Source organism: Felis catus, chromosome F2, assembly GCF_018350175.1.
Source record: "Felis catus isolate Fca126 chromosome F2, F.catus_Fca126_mat1.0, whole genome shotgun sequence".
NCBI classification, from domain to species: Eukaryota; Metazoa; Chordata; class Mammalia; order Carnivora; family Felidae; genus Felis; species Felis catus.
Window position 1 is genome coordinate 47,068,633 of NC_058385.1, and position 13,733 is coordinate 47,082,365.

At 49.0% G+C, this 13,733-nt stretch overlaps 1 long non-coding RNA gene across 5 annotated transcripts in view; it reads right to left on the reverse strand.

Moving 5' to 3' along the window:
• Positions 1–473: 473 nt before the first annotated feature.
• The window catches only part of LOC102899954, a 33,746-nt gene continuing 20,486 nt past the window's right edge, over positions 474–13,733 (reverse strand). For 3 of the 5 annotated variants that reach the window (XR_002151985.3, XR_002739452.2, XR_002739448.2), the window contains 3 exons: positions 11,534–11,692; positions 6,330–6,449; positions 474–1,010 (listed from right to left, as the gene is read on the reverse strand). This is a non-coding gene — a long non-coding RNA (uncharacterized LOC102899954). Of the gene's footprint in view, positions 1,011–1,233; positions 1,695–6,329; positions 6,450–11,533; positions 11,693–13,733 lie in introns of those variants that run through there. The other 2 variants (XR_002739450.2, XR_002739451.2) reach the window with 2 other exon arrangements.

The following is a 13,733-nucleotide window of genomic DNA, read 5'->3' on the forward strand; positions in this document are numbered from 1 at the left end:
GACGAGCTTTCTGTAGAATGGAACCCGGCAGAGAGAAGCAAGTCTGATGAAGAGATCATCTGCGCAGCGGTTCTCAGCCTCGTCTGCACGCTGGGATCCCCTGAGCTTTACATCCGCTGATGTCTGGGTCCGACCCCAGAAATTTTTAGTTAATTGGTCTGAGTGCAGCCTGGGCCTCGGAGACTTTAAAAAAAAAAAACAAAATCCTCTGGGTGATTCTTACGGGGAGCCAGAAGCCACAACCTCTCATCTAGAAGCTCCCCATCCCATCCTCAGGGGCTTGATTCAACAGCTCTTCCTGATTCGGTACCCCATCTCGGGGCCCGCGGCTGCCGATGACTTTTCTTTGCTCGAGTTAGTTGGAATTGAATTTCTAGTGTTCTCAGCCGAGCGAGATCCAAGCAAAAAACTAAAAAGACTCTAATCACAACTAGCACCTACTCAACATCAAGGATGTGCGAGGCAGTTCGCAATGCTTTTCTTACATGAACTCATTTAATTTAATCCCCATGTCCCCAGAGTCAGCAAACTATTATGGCCCCCATTTGACAGATGAGGAAATGAGACCTCAAAAGATGAAGTGATTTGCCTAAATGGACACAGCCTATAAAAACAGAGGTGGCAATGTGAACCCAGAGACTTCCTTAACCACCACACTTCAAGGTAGAACCAAGAAAGGGGGCAAATTCTCTACATAAAGCCCAGAAAGGGGACCTCCCAACAGCCAGAAGATGAACACTTATCAGGAAGACGCTTTTGGTTGTCGTAAGAGAAAAGGCCCAACTGCACCGGCTTGCACAATTATTTGACATATCGAAGGAACGGAGATGGGGCAGAATGGAGGTTGGCTGACCGAGGGGCTCATTCTGAGCCACCGGACACCCCAGTTCTCGCCACCTGTCCCCTCCGCTCGCCGTGATGGCCTCTTCCTCAGGCCGGCCGTCCTCAAACTCGCCGATGGTTGCAGGCCCGCAGACATCGTTTCCTCAGCCTGTAACTTGCCTGTTGAACTATGGGAAATTGGGGGAAAGAGGAGGTAGCTTTTTAAGATCAGACTCCTTTATTTATTTTTTTTTTAATTTTTTTTTTCAACGTTTATTTATTTTTGGGACAGAGAGAGACAGAGCATGAACGGGGGAGGGGCAGAGAGAGAGGGAGACACAGAATCGGAAACAGGCTCCAGGCTCCGAGCCATCAGCCCAGATCCCGACGCGGGGCTCGATCTCACGGACCGCGAGATCGTGACCTGGCTGAAGTCGGACGCTTAACTGACTGCGCCACCCAGGCGCCCCCAGACTCCTTTAAAAAAGCACCTTTGCCCATAGGAAGAGTGAGTATCAGACTCCTCCTAGAGCATATTGGAGTCATCTTCTCCATGATTCCAAACCTTCCTTTTTATTTCCTGAGCCTGGCTTGGACCTTGGCATTCTCGCGGGCAGTGAGATCTGCTACTTGGGCTCCGCTGTCTCTTTTCATTGGGCAGAAACACCTCGCGCCAGAGGCCTCCAGTCGAATTCGTCTCCCGCTTCGTCATGGGGAAGGGGAATGGGGGGCATCAGGACGTGCTGGGTCTGCGGCTCTCAGCCGGGGTACTGAAGCAGCCGGGAAGGGTGCATTTTCGGTGGTCAGGAGGATTCAGGGAGGGCCATGACCGTTAGCGCGTCGAGCCGGAAAGGCCAGGGGTGGTGAACTCCCTGCAGTGTGTGAGACAAGCCCATGCTTGTGAGCTACGTGATTTCTGAACATCTCATTGAACGTTCCCATGGGGGGTGTGGGGGGGAGGGGGGACCTGTTCAAAATCATCTGAGCTAAAACCTACTTCTCTTTTATCTATGCACCCAAAGCATTTTAAAAATACCTCGTATTTTCCAGGAGAGCAACGGCCGCGTACGTCAAAGGAACACCGTGCTCGGTTTTGTTCAGAACTTTTCCAGGAGTCGTTCGCTGCCTTAGAAAAATCACATGAGCAATGCCAACGCCATTCATGGAATTCGAGTCTCCACCACAACAAGCCTGTGTGGGCCTGCACGGGGAGCTGTCAGACCAGAGGGACTCTGGGGAGGGACCCTAGCACCTGGAACGTCGTTGTGCATTTCTTCTAGCGTGGTCCTGCCCAGCACTTGCATGTTGACATACGTCCTATTTTATTCTCAATTATTTTCCTCTTATTTTTTCTTTTAAGTGCTTGTTAATGTATTTTGGGAGGGAGGGAGAGAGGGAGAGAGGGAGAGAGAGAATCCCAAGCGGGCTCTGAGCTGTTAGCGCACTCCCGGTCTCGGGGCCCAGTCTCACGAGCCATGAGATCACGACCTGAGCTGAAATCAAGAGTCAGACGCTTCACCAACAGGGCCACCCAGGTGGCCCGATTATTTTCCTTTTAAATTCTACTTGGCAACTTAGATCAGGCAGTTGGCTTATCAACAAGAGAAACTGATTTCTCCCGGTTCTGGAGACTAGAAATCCAAGATTCGGGAGGCAGCATGATCAGCTTCTGATGAGGGTGGATGGTCATTTTTTCTTTGTACCCTTATAACGCAGAGAGGGACAGTGAACTCTCGGGAGTCTTTTCGAGGGGCACTAATCCCATCCCAGAGAGCTCCACCCTCACGGCCAATTACCTCCCCAAGGCCCCACCTCCTAACACCATCACATTTGGGGTTAGGACTTCAACCTATGAATTTGGGGGGACACATTTAAGGCATACCACTTTGTAATATGGTTAGTGAATTTTTGGAAGTTATGCATATAGATAGACTGTATTATCTATAGATTTCATTTCCGTGTAGTACAGAGGAAGCTGTAAAAACATTTGCCGTGAAAAGAGGGCCGTTGGATCTAACAGAATGAGAGCCGCTATTCAGAGCGGTCAAGATGCACCTGTGGCACCAAGAATGGGACTCGCCTCCTTGACACCCGGGGCCTCCACAGAGGAGGGTGGAACCTGGACAAAGCGAGGTTCCTTTGGGAAGAAAGAAGTGGCGCCGGGCCGCGGAGCAGGAAGAACGCTGCCCCACTGACCAAACCTACTTGTCCTGCCTTCTACTCCAGTGTCACCCAGCAACCCCCTGATGACCGATGTGGCCTCCTGGCTGCTTGGATACTGGGAAGAATTGGCAGGGGGTGGCTCCCCATGCTGGTGACTAGGGTCCCCGAAAAGGAGCACCCTCGGTCAGGACAGATACACTGACAATCTGATTGATGCATCATTTCCTATGAATTTGGTTACATCAGTCCAGGGCTGCCAAACTGATGGGTTCTGGGTGTGGTGACAAAGTGGCATTCTGGGATTGGCAATGCTGGCGGGGGGGGGGGAGGGGAGGGCGGTGCGGGGCAGGGGGAATAAGCCCGCTGCTGGGCACTGTCACCTTGAACGCCTTTCTGGGTGGCTTCCTAGCTTGTGCTGGCTGCACAACCTGTAAGCTAATGAAATGTCACACGGGGCCTAGCGCGGAAGAGCCAAGTAAAGGGAACCACCCTGTTTGGGGGCTGGGATTGGGGGCCACGGAGACAGCTACCTACCTTTCCACGAGTCCCTCCCCGTGGTGGGGCTTCCACTGGGTACCTGTGTGTCCCTCACAGCTTTAGACTTCTCTCCCAACGTCAGGGTGCAGTCTCTGAGCCCAGTCCTTCCCTGGGGGTAGGAGAGGGAGCCAACCTCACACAAGCTCCCACTCAGGGACTCATCCCCCAGAGGTGCCATCAGGGAAGTCCTGCTGTACTCACTAAGGAGACAGGAAGGCCGAGGGGTTTGTGTCCTGCTGTGGGCAGGACTTTCTGCTCAGGTTCCTTCCAAATAAATCATTCTGCTTTTGCACCTTAAAAGTGAAGCAGAGGGGCACCTGGGCGGCCCAGGTGGTTAAGCATCTTACTTCGGCTCAAGTCATGATCTCACCATTTGTGGGTTTCAGCCCCGCGTTGTGCTCTGTGCTGATGGCTCGGAGCCTGGAGCCTGGAGCCTGGAGCCTGCTTTGGATTCTGTGTCTCCCTCTCCCTCTCTCTCTCAAAAATTCATTGATTAATTAATTTTTAAACTAGTGAAACAGAGCAAGTTCCTCAGGCGAAACCACAGTTAAGCGGGCGGTGGGAGAACATTTAAAACAAGCACCAACACATGAAAACCAATCAAAATATTAAAAGCACGTGGGGTATCTGGGCGGCTCACTCGGTTAAGCACCCGACTCCATTTCAGCTCAGGTCATGATCTCATGATTTGTGGGTTCCAGCCCTGCATCAGGCTCTGTGCTGACAGCTTGGAGCCTGCTTGAGATTCTCTCTCTCTCTCTCTCTCTCTCTCTCTCTCTCTCTGTCTCTCTCCCTGCCCCTCCTCTGCTCACTCACACACTCTCTCTCTCTCAAAAATAAGTAAACTTAAAGAAATATTAAAAGCATTAAAAATTTCATGAACCCAAGTCATAGGTCGGTAAGGCCATCAGCTTTCCACCTTTATGAGAAAAGACAGTGGGGGAGGGGTCCTTTCTTTCCATTTCTAAAGGGTGCAGGGTTCAGCATCATGCATGCATGGAGAACTCCAGAAAACCAGGACTCTTTGTTTTTTAATTTTTTTTTAATGTTTATTTATTTTTGAGAGAGAGAGAGAGATGAAGTGGAGTTGGGGAGGTGCAGAGAGAGAGGGAGACGCAGAATCCGAAGCAGGCTCCGGGCTCCGAGCTGTCAGCACAGAGCCCGACGCAGGGCTGGAACTCACAAACCGTGAGATCATGACCTGAGCTGAGATCTGACGCCCAACTGACTGAGCCACCCAGGTGCCCCTGGAAAACCAGGACTCTTAAGCTCGAAGATGGTTTATGTTCCCCACAGACCTGAGGGCCTAGGACCACTCCAGCTATACAAGGTGCCCGTGGCCACAGGCCCAGGGGTGCTGGCAGTCCTGAGAGTGGAGATATGGTTCTAGCTCCCCGGGGCTACAGCAGCCACCACCGTGAGCCCAGAAAGTGTGGCTGAGGGGTGCTTGCGATTACCAGGACAGCGCCTTCCCTCAGCCTGATGTGCGGCCCAGCATGGCGACCATGGGACTTACTCTTGACCGTCTGTTTGACACATACTGATTGCTGAGTGTCTATTCCATGTCAAGCACTGTTCCAAGTGCTCAGGATCGGTGTGGCTGAGGTCAAAATGGAGTGGGGTGGGCCTCAGCGGCTACCGCTTATAGAGGACATCTTTTGTTTCTTTGTGCTTTTTCATATATCAAAGGGGTTTGTGTTGCCTTTAAAGTCAGGGAAAAGGCTATTAAAGTAAGTTACTAGAGATCATTTTTGAATAAATGTCCACAAGGAAAATAAACGTGCATAGGAAATACCAGGTGATTCCAGATCCACAATAACAGTGGACTTTGGACTCCCGGGAGGCCTTAGGGGGTGTGGTCAGAAAACCAACATCAGAGGATTCTCGAGGGCTTGATTCTGAGCTGCTGTTGTTGGAGAAATCCTGTCCTTGAGAATGTCCTTCCTGGGGGAGGGGGGCGGCTATGTCTGCGGTCCCAAACAACGGAATGCTAAAGGTGCCAAAGATGGACCAGGCCAAAGGTGCAGAAGGGACCCCTGAGGAAGGCGAGCACTGTGTCCATCTGACCACCATCTTATCATGGCCTATAGCACCCAGGCTGTTACCACCTAGGAGGCACTCAACGCGTTCCTGAACACATAGCTGTTGGGCAAGGCTTCGTGGATATGGTGACCTGGTCACCAGAGCCTTGGGAGAAGCCTCTACTCATCGCATCTCTTCAGCTTGCCTTTGTTTCTCCCTCGGTAACGGCAGGAACCGGTAGGTGCTCTCTGACCACTGCTAACTTTGCTCTGGTCACATGCACCATGTGACCTTGCGTTTTCAGCCTTCCCACGGTGGTCCTTGGTTTAACTTTGTCCTCATGTCGTTTAAACCTGCTCTTTCCTCATCAACTTCTGCTTTCAAAGGCCATGTCCTGGGGCGCCTGGGTGGCCCAGTCGGTGAAGCGTCCGACTTCAGCCAGGTCACGATCTCGCGGTCCGGGAGTTCGAGCCCCGCGTCGGGCTCTGGGCTGATGGCTCAGAGCCTGGAGCCTGTTTCCGATTCTGTGTCTCCCTCTCTCTCTCTGCCCCTCCCCCGTTCATGCTCTGTCTCTCTCTGTCCCAAAAATAAATAAACGTTGAAAAAAAAAATTAAAAAAAAAAAAAAAAGGCCATGTCCTCTTCTGTCCTCACAAAGATGCAAACACAGTTTTCTAAAATTCTCTTCTGGTTCCCGCAGTACATTGTTTTCAGAAATACTTTGCCCTTCCTCGAGATTTCAGGATAACGGTGCGTTTCCTTTCTATGAAGTATTCTAGAACTTACCCTGCAACGAAGAGTGACCTGTCGGGGTCTACTGATCGCCAAAAGATGCAGTGTGGCTTCCTCTTGGCACCCCTCACTGCCCGTCTGGATGTTGGTGGAATCCATTCCTCGGGTCTTCAACTGAAAGAGAGTATAATGTGCACAGCTAGGTGCAATTTCTAATATCCAGAAAGTAGTTACTCCTTTAGTCCCGCTTCGTAAGGTTGAGTCAGAATGTTCTCCTGCATCTAGTATCTGGTTTGTCGACATTCTGAATACATGAAATGTGCATGCGTGCACACACACACACACACACACACACACACACACAACCATAGTCCCCAGGATGTACTGTTACCAGAACTCTTCCTGTATCTGTCATCCCCAAAGGTACCCCATGTGCTGGGACTACACTCTCCCAGGGCACAACTGCCATAAACTATGCCCACCCACCCGCTGCCATCACGTATACATGTACACAACTTTCCACTTACTGTTTTCTGGGAATATATTTATTAAACTGGGACTCGCAGTGTCTACATAAATGCAGAAAGCGAGAGCTTACTGTTAGTAAGCTTGGGAAGAAAAGAATGAAGTTCTGTCTTGAAGCAAAGAACCTGAGTAATTGAAGAATGGATTCTTGACGTTTTGGGCAAGCCAGACCTTAGGCCTCTAGGCCAAAGGACAAAAATCTAGAGAGAAATAAAATGTCCAGCTTCCTTCTTTGGCATTATAGGCCTACATCGCTTGACGTCATGGAGTAGGTCCTGTGCCCGACTTTGAGTCTCAAGTCGGCCGTATAAGACTTAGAATTACCCTAAATTTCCTCCAAATTCAGGCAGTGGATTTTCCAATTGTCTTAACCTATGGTGGGATTATGAACGCTTACTGTTTTGTGCATCTTGAATACGTATGTTAGTAGAAAGTTAAAAGGCTATATTAGGTATTGGTAAGCAAATTCCATTTCAAACGAGAAACTCTGAGGTATTTCTTACATCTGCATTCATTCAACTAATATTTATTGGGTACAGATCATGTGCCTGGCACAATGGTAGACACTGATAGTGAAAACCCAGCCCCTGCCTTCTTGAAGGTTAGAGTCTAGAAGGTGTTTCAGACTCTGAGGAATCGTGATACAATATGATGTCTTCACGATGACATACAAGGAGGTTCTACCCTACCCTTCACTCTGGTCCGTGAACCAGGCATCGTGGGAGAAAACCCTGCGATGAGGCGCTGGGGCTCAGTATTGAAGGGTCTTGAATGTTGTGTTAATAAGTTTGGATTTGGATGGGGAGTCCCTGAGGAACGCAGTGCAAGGGAGTGAGTGGCCGGTTTGAAGCTGGGATTTAGGACGTCACTCCAGTAGCCAAGTAAGGGGTTGACTGAGACGGGAGAGGAATGGAGCAGAAAGGCCACTCCAAGAAGCTGGCCCAGTCGTTCAGTGTGGATTGCAGCGCTGAGCCCTTGAATTCAGTGTGAGAGCAGCGGAAACAGAGGGGAGGCAGACAAGTTCAAGACGCTGGTGATCAGCCGCACGTGGCAGTGAGGAGCGGCAGCACCGGGGATGACACAAAGGGACTAGGTCCCTGGAAGATGGGGGGGGGTGTCAGCACCCAAGCAGGAAAGCCAGGAGCACAAGCAGGACTGGGAGGAGATGGATTAGTGTGGCTTTGGACTTGAGAGGAAAGCACCCACCTCTCTACTCTTTCCTTCACACACTTATTCACTGTGTGAACTCCATTCTGAAGTTCCAACACATGAGGCGTTGAAAAGTTCTACAAAGAAAAGCCCGAATAAACCACTTGAAGAAGATATTGACGAGATAATCAACCAATGTAATCAGGCTAACTCATCACTTAATTTCATATGCTCTGGGGTCAAATGCGGCTAAGCTGGTGCTTTTCATCGTGGAAATGTCCTTCACTCCAAATGAAGCAATGAACTTGCTTTGTGCTCCCAAAGGATATGTATTACTTGTGATTTTCTGTCTGGAGCCAGGCGGGGCAGAAATGTAGGGGCCTTTGCCCAAATCACGAACAGTGTTAAATGTCAAGGCAGAAACAAGGCTCCAGAAATCTGATCATTTCGATTTACACATTAAAAAACAGTCGCTAATTTAAAGGGGGAGGATAAGAATAAACTTGCCTCTGCTTTAGATTTATTATAATCTGGTTCTATTCTCCAGTATTTGGGTTTCTGGTAAAATTCCCCTCCGATTTGCCCATCCCTTAGGTCTGTGGGTGTAATAAAAGAGAAGTCACAGACTAGTTCTGATTAATTTCCATCATGAGAATCAACTCTTGATTTTCAGGGAGAGAGTAGAGAAGGAATGGCATGGGTAATTAAAATCCACAGATAGCACAAACATCCAATTTAACCAACAATTTCAAATCCTCCTCCACTGATTTTTTTTTTCTCCCACTAGAGGTGCCAAGTAGCAAGGCTCAGCCCAACTTCTGGGGCGAGATCTAGCAAAATGTGAACGAACTCATGAGAAGGCAAGTAGGTGGGCGCAAGAAGAACAACGAGAAGTTGGGGGTTGCTGGCCTTTCTGAAATGGAAAACGGGCCACTCTTTCCCACCCTGTTGGTTTTCTTTAGAAGAATCACAATATCGGCACTGTCGGTTTCACGTGGGGGGTGCCAGGCTGAATTCTTAGAAAGGCCAGCTCGCTGTTTGCCCATCGCCGAAAGCAGCTCACAGGCAGAGCACGTAAGATGGGTTTTTAGTGAGTATAGGCGGAATGAAGGGACAGAGCGGGGGCTCACCTCCCAGAGCGGAGGCCCTTGTCACTTGCCTCAAGCTTTAAACGCCACCAGTTTGAGCTTCTGCTATGACACAGACCCAACCCAGGCTGCAACTGCCCGCGTTTTAGACTTCCTTAGTCCTGGCCCTTTCTTTAAATTTTTTTTTTTTTTCAACGTTTATTTATTTTTGGGACAGAGAGAGACAGAGCATGAGCGGGGGAGGGGCAGAGAGAGAGGGAGACACAGAATCCGAAACAGGCTCCAGGTTCTGAGCCATCAGCCCAGAGCCCGACGCGGGGCTCGAACTCCCGGACCGCGAGATCGTGACCTGGCTGAAGTCGGACGCTTAACCGACTGCGCCACCCAGGCGCCCCTAGTCCTGGCCCTTTCTGAACGCCTTCATCCGGCCTCTCATCTGCTTGCCATTCAAGGCTGCACATTCTCTAACTAGAATCAGACCTTACTTCTCACTACTCTCCAAATCACATACATCAACCTCTGCCCACATTTACACACTGGTGCTGGAGGGTGTCTGCACTTCTCACCATCTCGTCTTTTCTCATGTCATTCCTTGAACCCCCAAACGTCGGTATTTTTCAAGGTCTAGCCCTCCCGCGAAAGCTTCCCTGTTTCCCCAAGTTCAAAGTGATCAGCACTGTGTTAGTATGTCTTTTGTGACACTTAACCACATTATGCTTTCATTATATCACACTAGCTTATGTGCCCTGTGACTGTAATGTTCTCAGAAATGTGGATCATGACCCACTAGTGAGTTTTGAAATCACTGTGTTGGGTCATGACCTGAATTTTTAAAGATTAAGTAGAAAAAAAATGGAACATGTTAGAGTGCATTACACATAAACATATTTCTCACTTTGGTTTATGACCAAAAAGCTTGAAAGTCACTGCCTCACATAGTTAAGACATTTTCAGCTTCTATGGAACAGAAAGCCTTGAACCAACCAGTTTAAATAACAAAGGATTTATTATCTTATATAATGAGATGTCTAAAAGTGGAGGCAGCTCTGGGTTGGTTTATCATCGACTTATCAACAATCGAGGACTCAGATTTTCGCCATCTCTGTCATTCTTCCAGCTACCTCCCCTCACGTCTGCAGGATGGCTGCAGGAGTTCCTTGCATCATAACAACATCCAGAGGTCAAAAAAGGGAGCTACTTATTCTTTGGATCTTTTTTTTTTATCAGGAAAGAAATCTTTCTCAGAACCACCTTCCCCCCATCCCGCGCAGCAGGACTCCTTTAATTCCTCGTTGAAATAAACTGAAATAAAATGAATGCAGTGTCTAGCCAGGAGTGGCAAGGAAAACCAAAATTAGTTTAGATGAGGAGAAGAACACCTTCCCCGAGCACCTGTCCGGTCAGGAAGAAGGGGGAGATTGACGGATCTGAGGTAGGCAAGCAAAAGTATCTTCCAGCTCCATACAGAGCGCATTGGGGTAGGACCAGAGTCTCTTTCCCTTCACAGTCCCTGCCACGCGTACCGCTTCGCAAATCGAGACTGTCACCTCAATTTCCAGTGACAAATTAAACCAATCACTTTGCCCCAAAGTATAAATATTCATGGGATGCACAGATCAAATATCCAACCTGAGATACTGGGAGGCATTCCGCAGGCATGAGTTGCCGACATAGAACTCACCAGGGGCTAGGAATTTTTTTCGGTTTTCATTTTTCTACTGCCTTTCTAAACATGAAGGGCTAGATTAGCAACACTGTGCATTGTAATACCATTTAAATAATAAAATACATATTTGTCACCATGCAGATGGCAAGTGAAGAGCTCACAGATGGAAATGTGGCTCCTAAGAAGAGACGGTAAATGTGTGACGGTGGGTGTGGGGAGATGGCTGCATCGGGCTGGAGAGACATTACGTCATCCCAGATATGGGCTTTTTTTGGGAACCTGGCAGGATTACTGCTGAATCATTCAGCTAGGCAAATTATTGGCATGTTCGTCGGACAAAGGTCCCTGTAATTAAGCCCTTGTACCGCCACACTCTTTGGCACCTTTCTGCTGATGTTACCATTTAAGGGCAGCCTTGAAAACATGTATACGTGAAATAACCGTATCTACAAGAGTCAGTGGCTTTAGAGCATGGAGCCAGCACTCTTTGTCCTCTCTTGCACGCACACGTGTGTGCGTGCATACACGACACACACGCACGCACGCACCCCTCATCAGAGAAACCACGGGTTCAGAAAAATTTGAACTGCAGGGACGCCTTTTGCCACTGAGGTTCCGAGAACCCTTCTCTTTGCTGCTGTTACAAACGCCAAGATCCTCCCGTCTGCCCAGGAGGGAAGACTAGCCTTGTGAGTGTCTTGAAATTCCTTGAAAGACGGCGATGGTTGTGGAGTCACAGGGCAAAACTTGTCTCACCTGCTAGAACTTGGGAGGCTGGAGGTGAATCTAAGGGGGAGGCAATACACTTGCCTCTGCTACTAGCTTATTACCTACGTGTGAGGCTGTGCTGGGTCTGCAGGCCTCAGGCCAGGTCCCGGCTCGGCCAGAGCTTGCTGGAAGTTCCACGCTCAGTTTCAGGGGCCTGGCTTAAGAAGGTCCTTGGCTAACCGGATGGTGTGCCGCCAGCCAGAACATGGGGTGTCCAGAGACTATGGGGAAACGACAGAGAAAGAACGCAGTAGCAATAAGTACCTTCGTTTAGGGCTTTCACAGACAAGTTTCCATTTGGTTTGTTTTCTCTGCCAACCTGAGGAATGTACACGCATTTGAAAGAGGTTCTAGAGACCGTAGACCAGAGAGATGGACGTTGGTGCCCGGGAACATTCTTTTTTTTTTTAATTCCCCAGGAACATTCTTACGTGGGTGATTTAACAGATGGCTTGGAACCTTGGAAAAGGAGGTGGCAATTACAGAGGGCCACATGGCCTCACCCTTGTTTCCTTTCTGTCGCATGACCCATAACTGACATAAGAGCTAAAACATATAGAGTGCTTCCTGTGTGCCTGGCTGGATGCTGTGTTTCAGTGCATTGAAGCTTCTCAAAAACCATGTAGCGGATGCTATTATTATCTCAATGTCCAGATGAGGAAACTAAGCCTTAGAGAGAGAAGAACCTTTTTTCTGTTGGTGGCTGTTCCTCATTTTCCCCCTAGCCCTCCAAAAGGCCGTCTCATTCCCACTCTTCGGGACTCACTCGGATGCTCCGAGCAAGGCTTTCCCGGCCCGCTCGTCACTCAAAGTAGTCCACCCCAACTTCAGGTCCACTGTCACACTCCCCGCGATCATTGCCTTCGGAGGACATATTAGAGACTTGTTTACTTACTGATGGGCTTTTTTCTTTTCAGTCTCTACCATTCCCTCAGATATAAGCTTGTGAGGCAGAGACCCCATCCCTCCCGATTGCCCTATGGTAATGTCGAGCAGGGTGGCTGGAATATAATAGGTACTCACTAAAAATTTGAATGAGTGGATGAGTAGCACGTATGAGTAAATGAGTATGATTCGTCAAGGGGATTTGGACATGAGTTTGTCTCACGCCAGGGACCAAGTTTTCAGCCCCTGCTCACGTGTTTACTCACTCATCCCTTCAATGGCGTTCATTAAATTATCAACAGGTGCCAGGTACTGAGGTAGGTGCTGGAGAATCAAGAGAGTAAGACAAGTCTCTGTCCTTGAAAATCTCATGTAAGAAGGGTGATGGTGATAGTTTGGAGGGGTGAGGAAGTGGGTTTATAAAAAAGCACAAATAAAAATTTAATTTTATATGTCTTATAATAGAGTTAAGTACAAAATGACACAGCAAGAAAGAGAGGAGACCACCTAAATGCCCCTGCCAAACTTGGAAGACTTCTACAGGGCAGGTGACTTTGAACCTGAACTTGAAAGAGGACTCCGGGGGTGTCTGGATGGCTCAGAAGATTTTGGCTCGGGTCATGATCGTACAATTCGTGAGTTGGAGCCCCGTGTCGGGCTCTGCACTGACGGTGTGGAGCCTGCTTGGGATTCTCCGTCTCCCCCTCTCTCTCTGCCCCTCCTGCACTCTCTCTCAAAATAAATAAATAAACTTTAAAAAAAAAAAAACAAAAAGGAAAGAAAGAGGATTTCGGACTATTGGGGAGGAAAGCGCACATGCAGAGGCAAAAAGGAGAGAACTCATGGATCTATCTGGGGAGCGGAACGGAACTTGTCCCCTACCCTACACTGTCGAGTCCTATTTTGCCCATGGTGCTCAGCTGTTGGGAGGGTCACTGACCAATTGACCCCTTGGTGAAGCCATCAAGGAGGACAAGTGCACCTGATGTGGGGGTGGGGGGTGGGAGGGCACCAGGAGGTGCATCTGAGTGGTCTCAAAGGTGCCCTCTGACTCTTAAGAGTAACACGACCCCAAGGCCTGTCTCTCAGAGGAAGGCACCAAAAGGCAGAGCCAGAAACAGCCACATTCCTGCCCCTAATACGGGGGATTTCCTAACAAAAGAGCTAACTATAACCGCTGTGTAGTTTTCAAAACCTCTTCTCAAACATGATCTCATTTGATCCTCCAACAGCCTGCTAGATCTGTTCTGAAGTTCAGTAACACCATTTATTATTTATTGGATCAACAGCTATGGAGCACCAGGGCCCAGCCTGACCGGGGCAGTGCAAGTGGGAACCGCACAGCTTCTGGCTCCAAAGCGGCCACATGCAAAGAGA